Source organism: Schistocerca serialis, chromosome 3, assembly GCF_023864345.2.
Source record: "Schistocerca serialis cubense isolate TAMUIC-IGC-003099 chromosome 3, iqSchSeri2.2, whole genome shotgun sequence".
In the NCBI taxonomy this organism is placed as follows: domain Eukaryota; kingdom Metazoa; phylum Arthropoda; class Insecta; order Orthoptera; family Acrididae; genus Schistocerca; species Schistocerca serialis.
The window spans coordinates 390,973,418-390,991,088 of record NC_064640.1 but is presented as its reverse complement, the minus strand read 5'-3'; positions in this window follow the sequence as shown (position 1 = coordinate 390,991,088).

The window sequence follows — 17,671 nt, the reverse complement described above, 5'->3', positions numbered from 1 at the left end:
CTCTTAGGAAGGCGTCAAGCGAATTTTTATCTGCTGTTTTAGATAGATATATTTTGCATTTATTTTTAGTGGTTTTGGTTGATATGGTTTTGAGTCTCACTACAAAGACCTTTTGTTCACTAATCCCTGTATCCATCATGACGCTCTGTATTACATCAGGATTATTTGTGGCTAAGAGGTCGTGTGTGTTTTCGCAAACCATTTAAAATTCGTGTGGGCTCATGAACTAACTGTTCAAAGTAATTCTCAGAGAAAGCATTTAGTACAATTTCGGAAAAAGTTTTGTGTCTACCACTGGCTTCGAACGTGTATTTTTGCCAACAAATCGAGGGTAGGTTGAAGTCTCCATCAATTATAACTATATGAGTAGGGTACTTATTTGTAATGAGATTAAAGTTTTTTTTTAACCATTCAGCTATTATATCATCATCTGAGTCAGAGGGGGGGGGGGGGGGTGTTCGGTAGAAGGAGCCAATTATTATTTTCATACGGCTGTTGAGTATAGTAATTCACAGGAACCGTCTATTTCAACTTCACTACAACAGACACTTCACTTCCAACAGACAAAAACACACCACCACCTACTTTATTAATCTATCCTTTTGGAACACAGTTTGCGCCTGTGTAAAAATGTTGGCAGAATTTATCTCCGGCTTTTAGCCAGCTTTCTGTTCCTATAACGATTTCAGCTTCAGTGCTTTCTATCAGCACTTGAAGCTCTGGTACTTTTCCAACACAGCTACAACAATTTACAACTACAATACATACTGTTGCTTGGTCGATTCTCGTAGTTAACATACTGAACTTTTCTTTAAACTTTAGTTAGGATCTCTTAATTCACTCCATTCTTGAGAAAATGGATTGTATATGGTACAAAGCGAGAATGAAATATTCATAACACTCTTGTATCTCATAAATGGCTTGAGAGATTGAAACAAGGTTTTGGGAAAGGGGTGGTGGTGGTGGTGGTGGTGTATGGTTACTGTGTGTAACATCATTATCAAGTGCAATATATAAGTAACTACAGATTTTTTTCAATGGAATAATGCACTTATTTTAAAGGTGATCAACAGCTGATGAAATGAGAATTGTTCCAGGTTAGTAGTACTTTTTCAAGACATGAGTGCCACATTCACAATAGCATTAACAACCACTGTGAGATTAGTGGCGTCGGCTATCAATGTGTTGTGGGATTGCACTTAGCCACTCCACATAAAGTGCCTTCTGAAGACGATTTTCAAAATACTTTAAATGATTTATATAACATACAGAACTTCCCAAATGCAGTTGGGGATAGTGACAGAAAACATTCTTCTAAAGTGCGTAAAAATTCTGGTACAAAATTTTATAGTTGTAAACATTTTCATTCAGTTGTACTTCAAGCACTTACTGATCCTCGCAGGAAATTCATTATATTAGATGCTCAGGGATATGGGAACAGAAATGAAGGTGGTAGATTTTGTCCTTCTAGTGTTATTCACATGAAGCAAGAAGGGATGCTTAATGTTAGTCACTCTTCACTACCAAAGACGTTATTTGTATTGCCTTTTGTATTCATGGGAGGTGACGCATATCCACTGTTGAGGCACTTCATCAAATCTTACAGTTGATGGGTTTTAGATCCAGGGAAGGAATATTTCAACAAATGATTTTCCGTACCACAAAAATAAATTGAATGTGCCTTTGGAATAAAGGGCACTAAGTGGAGCATATTTTGGAAGCCAATAGAAACTTCACCAAAATTTGCTGATAATATTGTGACATATACATTTTCTCCACAACAGTATCATTGACCTAGAAGGATACCTGAGTTTGATAAGCAGTATACATCAGAAGTAGAGCATTCTACCCAAGTCACTTACGACACTGGACAAAACATAACAGAGCTTCAAATAAAGCTGTCCAAATGAGATGCTTTTGAAAACTTTTTGTCACAAAATAAATAATTTTTGTGTTTTTCATCTATTCTAAACTTAACTTAACTCTGTCCAACAGCCCTCAGAAGACTGGCCGTCATGTCATCCTCAGCTCAAAGGCATCGTTGTGTGTGGTAATGGACACTGTTCTCCCAGCTGTTGTCAGTTTTTGTGTCCTGGAGCTACTGCTTCTCAATAAAGTACCACCTCAAATGGCCTGAGTGCACCCCACTTGCCAATAGCACATGGCCAACCTGGATGGTCACCCATCCGAATGCTAGTCACACCCAGCTGTGCTTAACTATGGTGATCTGATGGGAACTGGTGTATCCACTGCGGCAAGACCACTGGCTTGTCGGATATGCTACTTCAGCTCTGCTAATGCTCTCGTTTTAAGCTAATGAAAAAAGTAAGGGATTAAGTAAATTGTTTCTCTACGTGTAGCTTGTAATTCTACTGCCACCTCATCAGATAATCTCTCCAAAATTAATCAGTTGTGGTCATAGTTGTTTTGATGATCCCCCACAGGATGCTGAGTAAAACCAGCTGCTATCAAGGCTTCCACTGACACCATTTTCTCAATAATACAAAAAAAAAACACCATCGGCAAGAGCATTAACTTTTATGTAGGGTGCTAAGGAGATTTAACGTCTCCCCCAAAAGAGATGGACTTAGATAGCCGTTAGCGGACACTGTGACCATACAGCACTGTACTTGGATCACATGAGTGTGGCAGCCAATAGTGTTCCATTCGGCTGGTGTAGAGATGGCCACCCAGTGCACAGCCTGCCAGTTCAGTGATCACACTTGATACTATTGGCTCTGTCGTCACTGTACTGTAAATGCTTGAACTAACTTGCTTGTCACTCAGTTACTTTGGTTGCATCTTTGATTTGTCTATCTGCTGCTCTTCGTCGTGTCATTGTTGAGATGACAGCTTGCATAGCACCTTGTTGTCTAGTTTGTTTGTTCTTGTCCTAGTCTGATGTCTGATCCACAGTTAGTCAAATTTTGCCTCTCTACTGTTACTTTGGGTTACTCTTCCGTAGGTGGCAATAAGGAAAAATGAAGTTGCACTACCGGCCATTAAAATTGCTACACCAAGAAGAAATGCAGATGATAAACGGGTATTCATTGGACAAATATATTATACTAGAGCTGACATGTGATTACATTTTCACGCAAATTGGGTGCATAGATCCTGAGAAATCAGTACCCAGAACAACCACCTCTGGCCGTAATAACAGCCTTGATACGCCTGGGCATTGAGTCAAACAGAGCTTGGATGGCGTGTACTGGTACAGCTGCCCATGCAGCTTCAACATGATACGACAGTTCTTCAAGAGTAGTGACTGGCGTATTGTGACGAGCCAGTTGCTCGGCCACCATTGACCAGACGTTTTCAATTGGTGAGAGATCTGGAGAATGTGCTAGCCAGGGCAGCAGTCGAACATTTTCTGTATCCAGAAAGGCCCGTACAGGACCTGCAACATGTGGTCGTGCATTATCCTGCTGAAATGTAGGGTTTCGCAGGGATCGAATGAAGGGTAGAGCCGCAGGTCGTAACAGTCCTAAATGTAACGTCCACTGTTCAAAGTGCCATCAATGCGAACAAGAGGTGACCGAGACGTGTAACCAAAGGCACCTCATACCGTCACGGCGGGTGATGCACCAGTATGACGATGACGAATACATGCTTCCAATGTGTGTTCACTGCAATGTTGCGAAACACAGATGAGACCATCATGATGCTGTAAATAGAACCTGGATTCATCTGAAAAAATGACGTTTTGCCATTCATGCACCCAGGTTCGTCATTGAGTACACCATCGCAGGCGCTCCTGTCTGTGATGCAGCATCAAGGGTAACAGCAGCCATGGTCTCCAAGCTGATTGTCCATGCTGCTGCAAACGTCGTCGAACTGTTCGTGCAGGTGGTTGTTGTCTTGCAAACGTCCCCATCTGTTGACTCAGGGATCGAGACGTGGCTGCACGATCCATTACAGCCATGCGGATAAGATGCCTGTCATCTCGACTGCTAGTGATACAAGGCCGTTAGGATCCAGCACGGCATTCCGTATTACCCTCCTGAACCCACCGATTCCATATTCTGCTAACAGTCATTGGATCTCGACCAACGCAAGCAGAATATCGTGATACAATAAACCGCAATCACGATAGGCTACAATCCGACCTTTATCAAAGTCGGAAACGTGATGGTACGCATTTCTCCTCCTTACACGAGGCATCACAACAACGTTTCACCAGGCAACACCAGTCAGCTGCTGTTTGTGTATGAGAAATCAGTTGGAAACTTTCCTCATGTCAGCACGTTGTAGATGTCGCCACCGGCGCCAACCTTGTGTGAATGCTCTGAAAAGCTAATCATTTGAATATCACAGCATCTTCTTCCTGTCAGTTAAAATTCGCATCTGTAGCGTGTCATCTTCGTGGTGTAGCAATTTTAATGGCCAGTAGTCTATTTAGTAGGATGGACACTGAAGTGGTTTGCTTGCTGCAGAAACAGCAGCAGTTAATGCAGCTCCTATGGTTAGGCTTGGTAGAAAAATCACTTCAGCTTCAGGTGCACAAATTCGGAGCACATGAGGCCCAGTTGCACCAAGCCTCAGCACTTCTCATTACTGATGCCCCATAAGTCCTCTGTAATTTGCACTTTTCAGTGCACTGGGACACACAATTACAGGCACTGTAGAGGTTTAATGCCCATAAGAGGCATTAGGTTTGGCGAATGTGCCACGGACTTGCCATGTGAGTACACTGGTCAGTAGCATTCCACGTGGCCAGCCCAGTCGGTGCCTGCACTTGATACTGCCAGATCTATCTTCGCTGTACTAGGACTGCTTGATAACCACATTGGTTTTCACCCGGTCGCTCTCTTTGGTCACGTCTTGGATTTGGCTCTCTGCTGCCTTTGGCCTTGTTGTCACATTGTGGTGACAGCTTGCATATTGCCTCCTTATCGTCTAGGTTGTTTGTCCTTCCCCTTGTCGTGGTCTATTGTCTTGTCCACAGTCTGTCACATTTTGTTCTCCTACCATTAGTTTGTGTTACTCTTTCACAGGCAGCTCTCCCATCTGGCAGCTTCCTCCGTTCCTCCATTTCTTCTGTAGCTCCGACATGTGCACTGATATTTGGCTACCCACAGATATAGCACTACTTCTGCTGCCCGTAGCAACAGCCAAATGCTGCCGGTGTTGTCGGAACACAGTTGGAGTCACTCAAACGCTCTGGTTGCTGCTCTCAGAAACAAACATCTGATTTGCTCAACGGCACTCTACACCATGCCGCTCTACATCTACATCTACATTTATACTCTGCAAGCCACCCAACGGTGTGTGGCGGAGGGCACTTTACGTGCCACTGTCATAACCTCCCTTTCCTGTTCCAGTCGCGTATGGTTCGCGGGAAGAACGACTGTCTGAAAGCCTCCGTGCGCGCTCTAATCTCTCTAATTTTACATTCGTGATCTCCTCGGGAGGTATAAGTAGGGGGAAGCAATATATTCGATACCTCATCCAGAAACGCACCTGACTGAAGTGCCACTGTAATCACAGGCATGGAACAGCACTGTTTAGTGTCACCAGTGTTACTCTGCTTGCCTTGCTGTGCTGGTCATGCCATGTTGCTCTACTATAATTGCAGCCTATGGGTAGATTTGATCAATCTGCGGCAGGATCAATATCTATACCCATACATCCCCTAACTGAATGTTTCCAAAATGTGCAAGAATTAAGAATTTTTAGAAATACAAGAAAAGTCCCCCATTTTAATGAAAAGAAGGAAGAACAAAGTTGCCCAAATGTAATAGAAATACCCCCAAAATACAAATCTAATCACGGATTGGAATATCTCCCTCATTTTCACATTAATTGTTTGAATGTTGATAAAGGGCATTTATAAATCTCTTGGAATACTGTTTTCAAAGCTGCAAGAAAACAGGACATTAAACACACATATCAAAACTGAAAAACAGACATCCTCAAAACCAGTGACACTTAACAGAATATTTTATTAATTGTGCTTGCAAAAGATTCACATTAATAGCAAAGTACATTGATTATATGCAAAGGCATTAGTCTGTTGCTTACTTAGCAGTGTTAACATAAAATTTTTTGAAAAACTTAGTATTGCAGGAAAGAAATACAAGATAGAAACCGCAGTGGTTTCATGCATTAAGTAGCATGACTTTTTCATTGATGATGACTTCATGCACAGGGAGACACTACATTGCGGTATGGGGGCCACTTGCTAACATGTCACTGTTTCTGTGCTGCCAGTTTGCCCTCCTTGCATTTATTTGGTGTGGTGCCATACTGCATAATTATGTGTACAAGGCAGCATACTTCTCCACCCAGTTGATCGACCCCTAGGGGGCTCGCAACTCGTTTGTGAGTATGTGCTTGGTCAACATGGAGCCCCAGCCCTTGCAGCAGTACTTCCCTTTCCATGCTGCAAGCCTACTCTTCTTCTGTTCTTTTTCCCCCTCTACCTTTTCATTAGATGGTCTTCTTAGTGCCTGCCACATTTGGATTTGGTTTCTGAATTTAGACATTCCCTTTTTTCCTCTACTGGCACTTCACACACGTTTTCACCCTAAACTACATGGTCCCCATTGTTGGGTTTGGGCAACGTTTCCTGTTCAAAATTTTCCTGAAGTGCAGGGAAGGTCACCCAACACAGTGTATATTCTATCTTTGTGCATTTATATCTTCGCACACTTCCTACATGGCCAAAGTATTATGCCCAAATCCCAATACAGTAGGCATCCCTTTGTGGAGGGTTTCATCAAGAACCAAGTCTGTAGGGATCATGGATGCCGGTTGTACACAAATTTCCTTGTGCCCTTTCCCTCGTATGTGTCTCTTGTGGAGAGTGCCATCCCCCAGTTCTAAAGACTGCACTATCTTCCAACAAGAAAAGAAACTCCAAGAATAGAAGTATATTGACTGACTAAGGCACCAAGAAACCAAAAAGAAAAATGATCATTGACATTCTGCACGTACGGTGGTGATGTATGCCGCAGCTATGGCGATGTCATCCTTTCTAACAACAGTACCCTTACTTGCACTTTGCACCTTCTATGTGGGGTCCTTAGGAGCACTTGAGTACACTGGTTGCCCTGGTAATTGGGGCCCTTGTCATCCTACTTCTCCCACACCCACTTTGGGAGCATTTACTCTCCACCCACTGGGGACATTGATCGCTAACCCCCAGCTGGAGAAACATCAGCCTCCTCTGGCATCTGTCACCAGGAATGGATCGCTTGGAATGCTCCCTTCGCAGGTTTGTGCTGACCTGCAACCAGATACTAACCAGGCTGAGCTACAGTGTCTCATATGTTTCTCCCCTGTTTTCTGCATTGCCCTCTAGGGAACTCGGTTCTCAGCAGTGGGGACACCAACCTTCTGTGGCTATCAGGGCTATTTTAAGAATTGCACTGACTATCTAAGAGTGTCGGGTGGAATTTACAGGTACTTTCCAAACCCCCTCTACCGTGAACATGTGCCACTCAATACAACTTTAGAGGCTGTGACTGTTCAGGGGATGACATCTCTGGATTTTACTGGCTGTAATGTGTATCTCCCTCCCAGTGGTGAAGTGTATCAGAAAGCCTTGTCTGCTCTGATTTCTCAGCTGCCCCCACTCTTCCTCATTTTGTGTGACTTTAGTGCCCATAACCCTTTGTGGGGTGGAGCCACGACCATTGGCCACAGAAAAGTTACTGAAACTTGCTTGCAGATCTCGATTTTTGTCTGTTGAATACTGGTGCTACCTCACACTTCAATGTGGCATATGGCTCTTGTTCAGCCATTGATCTTTCCATTTGCAGCCCTGGTCTTCTCCTCTTCATCCATTGGAGATTACATGATAACATGTGAGATATTGAGAATTTCTGATCATCCTGTCCTTCCCTCAGCATCACTCACCTGGGCATTCACCCAGATGGACTGTCAAAAATGCTGACTGGGATACAGTCACCTCTCCTATCACACTTAGCGCCATGTCACATGGAGGCATTGATGCAGCTGTCCAGAGCACAACTGCAGTCACTCTAACAGCACCTGACTTAGCAGTCTGCTATCTGTTGAGATCTCCCACTGGAAGACAGTACCCAGTTGGACCTCTGAAATCGCCATGACCATTAGAGATGACAGACAAGTACTCCAATGCCATAAGCAACATCCATTGATGCAGCACCTCATTGGCTTTACACAGCTATATGCCCAGGTCTGTCACCTGATAAAATGACATAAACAAGATGCTGGGAATTGTATGTTACTACAGTAGGATCATTTACCCCTCCTTTTAAGGTTTGGGCAAAGATTTGACACCTCTATATGTACCAGAACCCCATGGGTATATCTCGTATCCCCCTCAGTGATGTTGTCTACACTGACCCAGAGACTGCCACTGAACATTTGGACCTGTATTAAACCTGAACCTCTGTGTCTGAGAATCCTCAGCCAACATTTTGTGTCTTCAAACAATGAGTGAGTGAATTCACTTACCTTTCACTACACTTCACCTAAAGCCAAAATGCTCAAACAGCTATCGGTGCATTGGCAATGCAATTTTCAACTGTATCTGAAGTGAGGGCGACTTCCAATCTCAGTGGTAAGAAAGCATGATAGTCCCAGTACTAAAACTGGGTAAATACCCTCTTGAGATGGACAGCTATAGCCTAATTTGTCTCACTAATGTTCTCAAGAAGTTACTTGAACATATGGTGAGGCAGTCTCTGTGTTGGTACCTTGAGTCTCGAGGCCATTTGGCTCCATCCCAGAATGGTTTTTGCTGTCGTTCTACTGCTGACAATTTGATATACCTGCAGTCTTCTATCTTGGATGGCTTTTGCCCACTAACAACACCCTATCACTGGTTCTTCTCTGACTTACAAAGGAGTTATGACGCCACATGGTGTCATCACATCTCTGTTACCCAACATGAGTGGGGTTTCTAGAGTCCACTCTCGATTTTTGTGTGAAACTTCTCATGACTCTGTACTTTCTAGGTTCAAATTGGTGCTTCCCAAGTAACCACCAAATACAAGAGGATGGGGTCCCACAGGTCTCCACATTGAGTGTGCCCCTTTTTCTAGTGGTTATCAATGGTCTATCTACAGCTGTGGCATCTACAGTGTCACCCTCAGTGTATGCTGACAATTTTTGCTTTTAATGGACACTTGTGGTCTAGGGATAGCATCTTTGACAAGTAATCAAGTAACGTCCACAGTCCCAGGTTTGAACCCCACCACTGGTTAAATTTTGGATATAAATGATCAGCAATGGCAGCCATATATTTCTGGCATAAGAAGTCACTATCATTCTACCAACGGCCTTGTCAAAGAGATCGGAGGAGTGGCCAACCACTCAGCATGTTCTTCCCTGGGATCCCAACATGACAAGGAGAAGAAGTCCAGATGAAGACAATCAACTTTCCAGAGTGATGGAGATCAAACGAGGTTCTGTATTGTCACAAACAATGAGTGTCGAGGGTAGTAGCACTGGTCAATAGCCCGAAGATGAATTGAGGAGTCATTGCCGATTAAGAATGTCTCACTAGTGCAAGAACTTATGTGACTGAGGGCTCAATTGATGGCCACGAATTGAGCAGTGAATACACAGCAACCATTTAGCAGTGATTATAGTGCACTGCACCTTGTACATATGTAAACAAAACCGATTCATCTGTCAACCAACAGCTCATCAGTGTGTACCACTTTTGAAGTCAGAAATGAATGAAGGATGGCCAAGAACAGGTGACAAAAAACCATGAAGTCAACAGTGTCTTCCAGTCTAAAGGATAGGTCGAGGCAGATACAAGGATGAGGAAGCACACACCATGTGGCCATATGCAATCAGTTTCTGACAAGAGGCGACATGTGGGAATGTGGAGTTCGGAGCAGAGATACTGTTTGCAAACTGTGATGGGGACTCCCATTGTGGCGCCTCTGTTGCAGGAGGTGGACCTCCATACTGGGAAAAAGAACATGATACTTCAGCGGATCAGCAAATTCATATTGAATAATAGAGCTACACTGATGACTCCTGATCCGTATTGGAGGGCCCCAGCCTTCACGTTAAAGACATGATAGGATCAGAGCTTTGTGAAGCCAAATAAGTACAGAGTGATCTGCATCAAAGCTCGTGTCACAAAGGCATGTTCCTCATTGTATCTCTGGTCAAACCGAATTCTCACAGACATGTATTCCAAGGCATCTTATCGAATGTTGTTGATGATGTCTTCGAATGTTCTAATCCATTGTGTTCATTGACTATGCTTGTTATAACGATACACTAGGCATAATCTATTTATTTATTTCATCATTTGTCTGCTGGGGTTACAGGCTGGCTCCACGTGATGTTGATTCAATGCACCTGTCCACACTTTTCTAGTGAAGTGGCTGCCATTGTCACTAATGATACATTTGTGTACGCACACTCTGTTAAAATAATCCTCTGTCAGAGTTTCCGCTATTTTTCTCCCATCGACTTTTCTTAATGGCTATAACTATACATAATGAAAGAATAACTCCATCATTACCTTGGTTATATTCTGTACCCCCACTAGATTTCGGCAAAGGATCTAGAAGATCCACAGCAACTGTTACCTTAGAATATTTTGGCATGCGTGCATGAAACCTTTGCGCTGTACTGTCATTTTTTTTGTCTTCTGGCACACTTAATAACTTCTCAGTAAATTCCTTGTTTGCTGGACCATGTTAAAGGACCAACAATCTCACTGTAGCTTTTCCACACTCATTTTTGGTCCGAAATCACCGCAACTGTATTGGGTTGCCAAACTATATTTTCTATGTCTTGTTTGAGGATACATATACTCTAGTCCTCTTCATTTTCGTTATTACTATGCTGTAACACACCATCATGTATGAAATAATAAGCCCCTGTCTTTTCTTCACTCTCTCAATTGTATTTCTTTTTGATTAGCAGCAAGCAGCTATTTCTCATATTCATTGTGCTCTCTCTTAACATTCTCCATTCTGCTCCTTCATGAATGACCCATTTTATCAGACAAATTTTATAATCCTATATGTCTACAGGTACGGGCTGATTTTCTATACCTAGTGGTCAGCATGAAAGTGCATCTGACACTGTGTGTTATGTTCTCAATACGTACTGTGTGTTAAAACCAAATTTTTGAAGAGCAAGCATCCATCTCGTTTGTCTGCCATGGCACAGCTTACTTGTCGACATACACTGACAGCCAGAACACTGTGACCACCAACCTACTATCAATATAAACCTGTTCAGACGATAGCAGCGTCACCTGCGAGGAATAACTGCTAGTCAGACACACGCATAGGGCATGTAGTATCAGCGAGTGTGCTTTTCATGTGTAGAATGGAGAAGGACCACAATCTATCTGTGTTTGACCGAAGGCAGATTGTGATGGCCTGAAGGCTTGGCACAAGCATTTCAAAAACTGCACGACATGTTGGATGTTCGAGGAGTGCTGTGGTAAGTTTCTTCAATACCAAGGAAACCCCATCCAGACGTGTAGGGGTTGGCCAGCCACCCCTCATTACAGATGTCGGACATTGTAGGCTGGGCAGACTGGTAAAAGAGGACAGGCAGCGAAATGTGGCGGAATTAACATCAGACTTTAATGCTGGGCAAAGTACAAGTGTGTCTGAACATAAAGTGCGCTGAATTCTCCTAATAATGGGCCTCCACAGCTGATGACCCATGCACGTGTCAATGTTGTCACTGTGACATCAGCAACTATGACAGGAAATGGAGATGTGACCATCAGCACTGGACACTGACACAGTGACAGAGTACTGCATGGTCTGATGAATCTCAATATCTTATTCATCATGCCGATGGGAGGGGAAGCCTTCGTCTTCCAGGGGAACAATTCCTTGACACCTGTACAGCGGGATGGAGACAAGCTGGCGGCGGCTCCATTATGCTCTGGGAAACATTCATGTGAGCATTCATGGGTCCAGTGGAGCTTGTACAAGGCACGATAATGTCCAAGAAGTACACACATACACTGGTTGCAGACCACATACGCTCACTTCATCCCTCATCCCTCTGGGAACTCCCCTCACTCATACAAGCACACTTTTGATATGAATTTGATTGACTAATTAATTAAATCAATCAATTAATTAATCCTTCCCCTGTGAGAAAACACCCCAGCCCGCCCCCTCACCTCCCCCATCTGAAAATTGGCGGGAAAAACTCAAATGGCACTGAGCACTATGGGACTTAACATTTGAGGTCATCAGTCCCCTAGACTTAGAACTACTTAAACCTAAATAACTTAAGGACATCACACACATCCATACCTGAGGCAGGATTCGAACATGTGACTGTAGCAGTCGCTCGGTTCCGGACTGAAGCGCCTAGAACCGCTCGGCCACAGCGGCCGGTGGGAAAACCTCAGTTGACTGGTAATTTGGCGGGAAATCGATTGCACTGTATGAAATATTGTTTTAAAAATTTACAAATTGTGTGGAATATTGTTTATTTAAACAATTTTACGTGATACAAGGCGGTGTCTGGAATATAGTTTATTCATTTAGTTAGAGAATTTTCTGGAAACTGACTGCAGTGTATGGAATACTGTTTCTTTAAACAATTTACAAGACTCAAGATGGTGTATGGAATATAGTTTATTTAAGGAATTTGTGAGGAAATCGATTGCAGTATGGAGTATTTTTATTCTGATCGCGCATGGAAAAGCTGAGTAGGCTTAGTTTATATTTGCTGTCGGAGTCAGGGATGTTAAGGTTCTTATCTTTTATTCTTCTCAATTTTCGAAGCACACTGGAGTTCTTGTATGCACCAATGTTTGAGAGTGTAGACACCCTCCTCCACCAAAATGTTCCACCAGACATGTTGTTGTTGTTGTTGTGGTCTTCAGTCCTGAGATTGGTTTGATGCAGCTCTCCATGCTACTCTATCCTGTGCAAGCTTCTTCATCTCCCAGTACCTACTGCAACCTACATCCTTCTGAATCTGCTTAGTGTATTCATCTCTTGGTGTCCCTCTACGATTTTTACCCTCCACGCTGCCCTCCAATATTAAATTGGTGATCCCTTGATGCCTCAGAACATGTCCTACCAACCGATCCCTTCTTCTAGTGAAGGTGTATCTGATGAAAAAAAAATCCAACCGATCACACAAACTAGCGATCGTGAGGCGCGCACCGTTCGCAGCTCCCCGTCCACTTTGGCCAGGAGAGAGACCCACACCCGAGCATGCCATGCCTGGTCGTACCGAACGCATGCGTGCACACAATACAAGTATCGCAAACAAGAACTTGATCAATAGGGAATCTGACGTTGCGATTAGATATTTAAAAGTGCTATAGAATTCCTAAATTGGTTCTCTCCACTTCATTTGGAAGGGAGGAAGGTTCTACTGCGTGACAGAATAGAGGCAACAGCAAATACTACTGCAACACAGAGTCCACTGCGATGTACTGAGAAGCACTAAACACAACACACTTAAACCACGATCCAGTCTGTAGCAGTAGTTGTCATGGCTAGATGTCGGAGATGGCTGGAAACACTCGTGCATACTGCTCGCTTATGCCCTGAGCTCCACATGCAGTGCACCTGTCCCCTCGTACACTGCCAGTGCCGGGGTTCAGAGGTCGGTGAAAACTACCGCCGCGATCGCAGTCGCAGTCGTGGACGCGCGTTTATGCCAGAATGCACCATACCCGGCCATGGAGGGCGTCCAGGGATGACTGGAGTGGTAGGAATTCGGATGTTATCATTACGTTCAGCGCAAACACCCATCACTTTGAATCTTCTCTCATGCAACACACACACGCCCGCTTCTGTCACGCTCACCCAGCAAACTGGTCACTTCGCCAGTCCTCTCTGCCATGGGCAAGATGAGACAGGTCGGCGCATTCTTTGAACACGTCATAGGTTGTGCTAATCCGTTACTTCCAGTCGCTGAAGCCTCATGACAGCCCTTCCGCCAGCTACGGTGCACTTCGAAACAAGCAGCTGCAGCTTGGATGTATACTGTAGTTCTAAGCAATTCCGCCCCGGTATAGACCCGTCAGTTTAACAAATCTACTTTACCCAATCTGAGGCAGCGATGTTGTTGACCATACACGCCGAATTCCTCACGCGAAATGTAGATTTCTCCCATTTATACCAGTTATTTTCGAAGCTAGAAGATAGCGTTTTCACATCGCTAAAATATCGTTTCTTGTGGTGAAAATCCTGTACAGGACTATGGCATAGGCTATATTCCCACTAAGTATTCATTCATCAGGTAGAAAAATATCTTTTCTTATTTGTCACGTCCTGCATCACAGGAGTAGGATATTAAACTCATATTTGGCTCATTATGGAATGCTAAGATCTACCACTGTTACAGGACACCTTCTCATTTTCGGACACTCTCTTAACGTAGCAGCACAGAGAAGTTGTAAATAAAAGATTTATGCTACGTATCACTTTATAAATGCGGTAATACATGGCATTTTATTACGATGGTCTTCTCTCTCTCTCTCTCTCTCTCTGTGTGTGTGTAGGTGAGAGATTCAAATACCTTTAAAAGATATCATAGCAATGAAAAAAACGCCAAGTCAAGAATCATATCTGTAGTGCTCTAGCCATCGCCTCCACCTGCCACACGGCATGTCACTGGTATCAAATTGATCACGAGAGTCACTTTGCATGGCGAGTAATTTTTCTTTTTCAGTAGTCGGATTACACTTAACAGGTAGCTCAGCTGGGAATCCGTGGAGGGGAAACGATGTTCTTTTCGAGGAACACTATTGAGAACCGACATTTGAACCTGACCACAGAAGGCTTCTGCAGCCGGCACCATACATTTCGCGTAAGGACCATTCTATTAAAAACACGATCAAAGCAACTGAGCTACCGTCACCATGCATAAAAAGCAGTCGTGGTTCTACAGGCAAACACAAGACTCGCTGATAGCATTACTCTTTCTGACAGAAAAGTTGTCTGCGATTTGGGATCAAGTCTATCCATTCAACCACATACTTGTCTCCTATGGAGACATCTTTTAATGGTTACAGCCACTAGTGAATCATATTCGTGCTACTTTCATATCCCTAAAAGAGTCACCTTTTTCGAACCTCTCTGCTACAGCAAAGCTCGAACGTGGCTTTAGACAGTCCCTCTGCGTCTTGTATGTGCTCCTCAGTCTCTGCCCTGGCCTCCCTGCAGCATCGTCCAAGTGATAATCCCAATTTAGGTCAGAACTGAGCAGAAGTCGGGGAGCACTTCATCTACCACCTTCCGCAATCCATAGAGAAACAGGGTGAGCTGAGTTAATGCAACAGGACAATGTTTTGACCACCTGTAAGAAATGGGGACATTTTGTCATAGCTTGGCCAATTGTGTGCGATGTGTAAGGCCAGTGCGAAAACTAAGCTGGTATGGATCCCAAACACTTGAGCAATACTCAAGAATAGGTCGCAGCAGCGTCCTATATGCGGTTTCCTTTACAGGTGAACCACTCTTTCCTAAAATTCTCCGAATAAAGTGAAGTCGACCATTCGCCTTCCCTACCACAGCTCTCACATGCTCATTCCATCTCATATTGCAATGCAACATTTTTGCTGTTGTTGTGGTCTTTAGTCCTGAGACTGGTTTGATGCAGCTCTCCATGATACTCTATCCTGTGCAAGCTTCTTCATCTCCCAGTACCTACTGCAGCCTACACCCTTCTGAATCTGCTTAGTGTATTCATCTCTTGGTGTCCCTCTACGATTTTTACCCTCCACGCTGCCCTCCAGTACCAAATTGGTGATCCCTTGATGCCTCAGAACGTGTCCTACCAACCGATCCCTTATTCTAGTCAAGTTGTGCCACAAACTCCTCTTCTCCCCAATTCTGTTCAATACCTCCTCATTAGTTATGTGATCTACCCATCTAATCTTCAGCATTCTTCTGTAGCACCACATTTCGAAAGCTTCTATTCTCTTCTTGTCTAAAGTATTTATCGTCCATGTTTCACTTCCATACATGGCTACACTCCATACAAATACTTTCAGGAACGACTTCCTGACGCTTAAATCAATACTCGATGTTAGCAAATTTCTCTTCTTCAGAAACGCTTTCCTTGCTATTGCCAGTCTACATTTTATATCCTCTCTACTTCGACCATCATCAGTTATTTTGCTCCCCAAATAGCAAAACTCCTTTACTACTTTAAGTGTCTCATTTCCTAATGTAATTCCCTCAGCATCACCGGATTTAATTCGACTACATTCCATTATCCTCGTTTTGCTTTTGTTGATGTTCATTTTATACCCTCCTTTCAAGACACTGTCCATTCCGTTCAACTGCTCTTCCAAGTCCTTTGCTGTCTCTGACAGAATTACAATGTCATCGGGCAAACCTTGAAGTTTTTATTTCTTCTCCATGGATTTTAATACCTACTCAGAACTTTTCTTTTGTTTCCTTTACTGCTTGCTCAATATACAGATTGAGTAGCATCGGGGAGAGGCTACAACCCTGTCTCACTCCCTTCCCAACCACAATGGTTTCTGTACAAATCGTGAATAGCCTTTCGCTCCCTGTATTTTACCCCTGCCACCTTCAGAATTTGAAAGAGAGTATTCCAGTCAACATTGTCAAAAGCTTTCTCTAAGTCTACAAATGCTACAAACGTAGGTTTTCTTTTCCTTAATCTTTCTTCTAAGATAAGTCGTAGGGTCAGTATTGCCTCACGTGTTCCAACATTTCTACGGAATCCAAACTGATCTTCCCCGAGGTCAGCTTCTACCAGTTTTTCCATTCGTCTGTAAAGAATTCGCGTTAGTATTTTGCAGTTGTGACTTATTAAACTGATAGTTCGGTAATTTTCACATCTGTCAACACCAGCTTTCTTTGCCATTGGAATTACTATATTCTTCTTGAAGTCTGAGGAATTTCGTGTGTCTCATACAGCTTGCTCACCAGATGGTAGAGTTTTGTTAGGCCTGGCTCTCCCAAGGCTGTCAGTAGTTCTAATGGAATGTTGTCTACTCCCGGGGCCTTGTTTCGACTTAGGTCTTTCAGTGCTCTGTCAAACTCTTCACGCAGTATCATCTCTCCTATTTGATCTTCATCTACATCCTCTTCCATTTCCATAATATTGTCCTCAAGTACATCGCCCTTGTATAGACCCTCTATATACTCCTTCCACCTTTCTGCTTTCCCTTCTTTGCTTAGAACTGGGTTTCCATCTGAGCTCTTGATATTCATACAAGTGGTTCTCTTTTCTCCAAAAGTCTCTTTAATTTTCCTGTACGCAGTATCTATCTTACCCCTAGTGAGATAAGCCTCTACATCCTTACATTTGTCCTCAAGCCATCCCTGCTTAGCCATTTTGCACTTCCTGTCGATCTCATTTTTGAGACGTTTGTATTCCTTTTTGCCTGCTTCACTCACTGCATTTTTGTATTTTCTCCTCTCATCAATTACATTCAGTATCTCTTCTGTTACCCAAGGATTTCTACTCGCCCTCGTCTTTTTACCTACTTGATACTCTGCTGCCTTCACTATTTCATTCCTCAAAGCTAGCCATTCTTCTTCTACCGTATTTCTTTCCCCCATTCCTGTCAATTGTTCCCTTATGCTCTCCCTGAAACTCTGTACAACCTCTGGTTCTTTCAGTTTATCCAGGTCCCATCTCCTTAAATTCCCACCTTTTTGCAGTTTCTTCAGTTTTAATCCACAGTTCATAACCAATAGATTATGGTCAGAGTCCACATCTGCCCCTG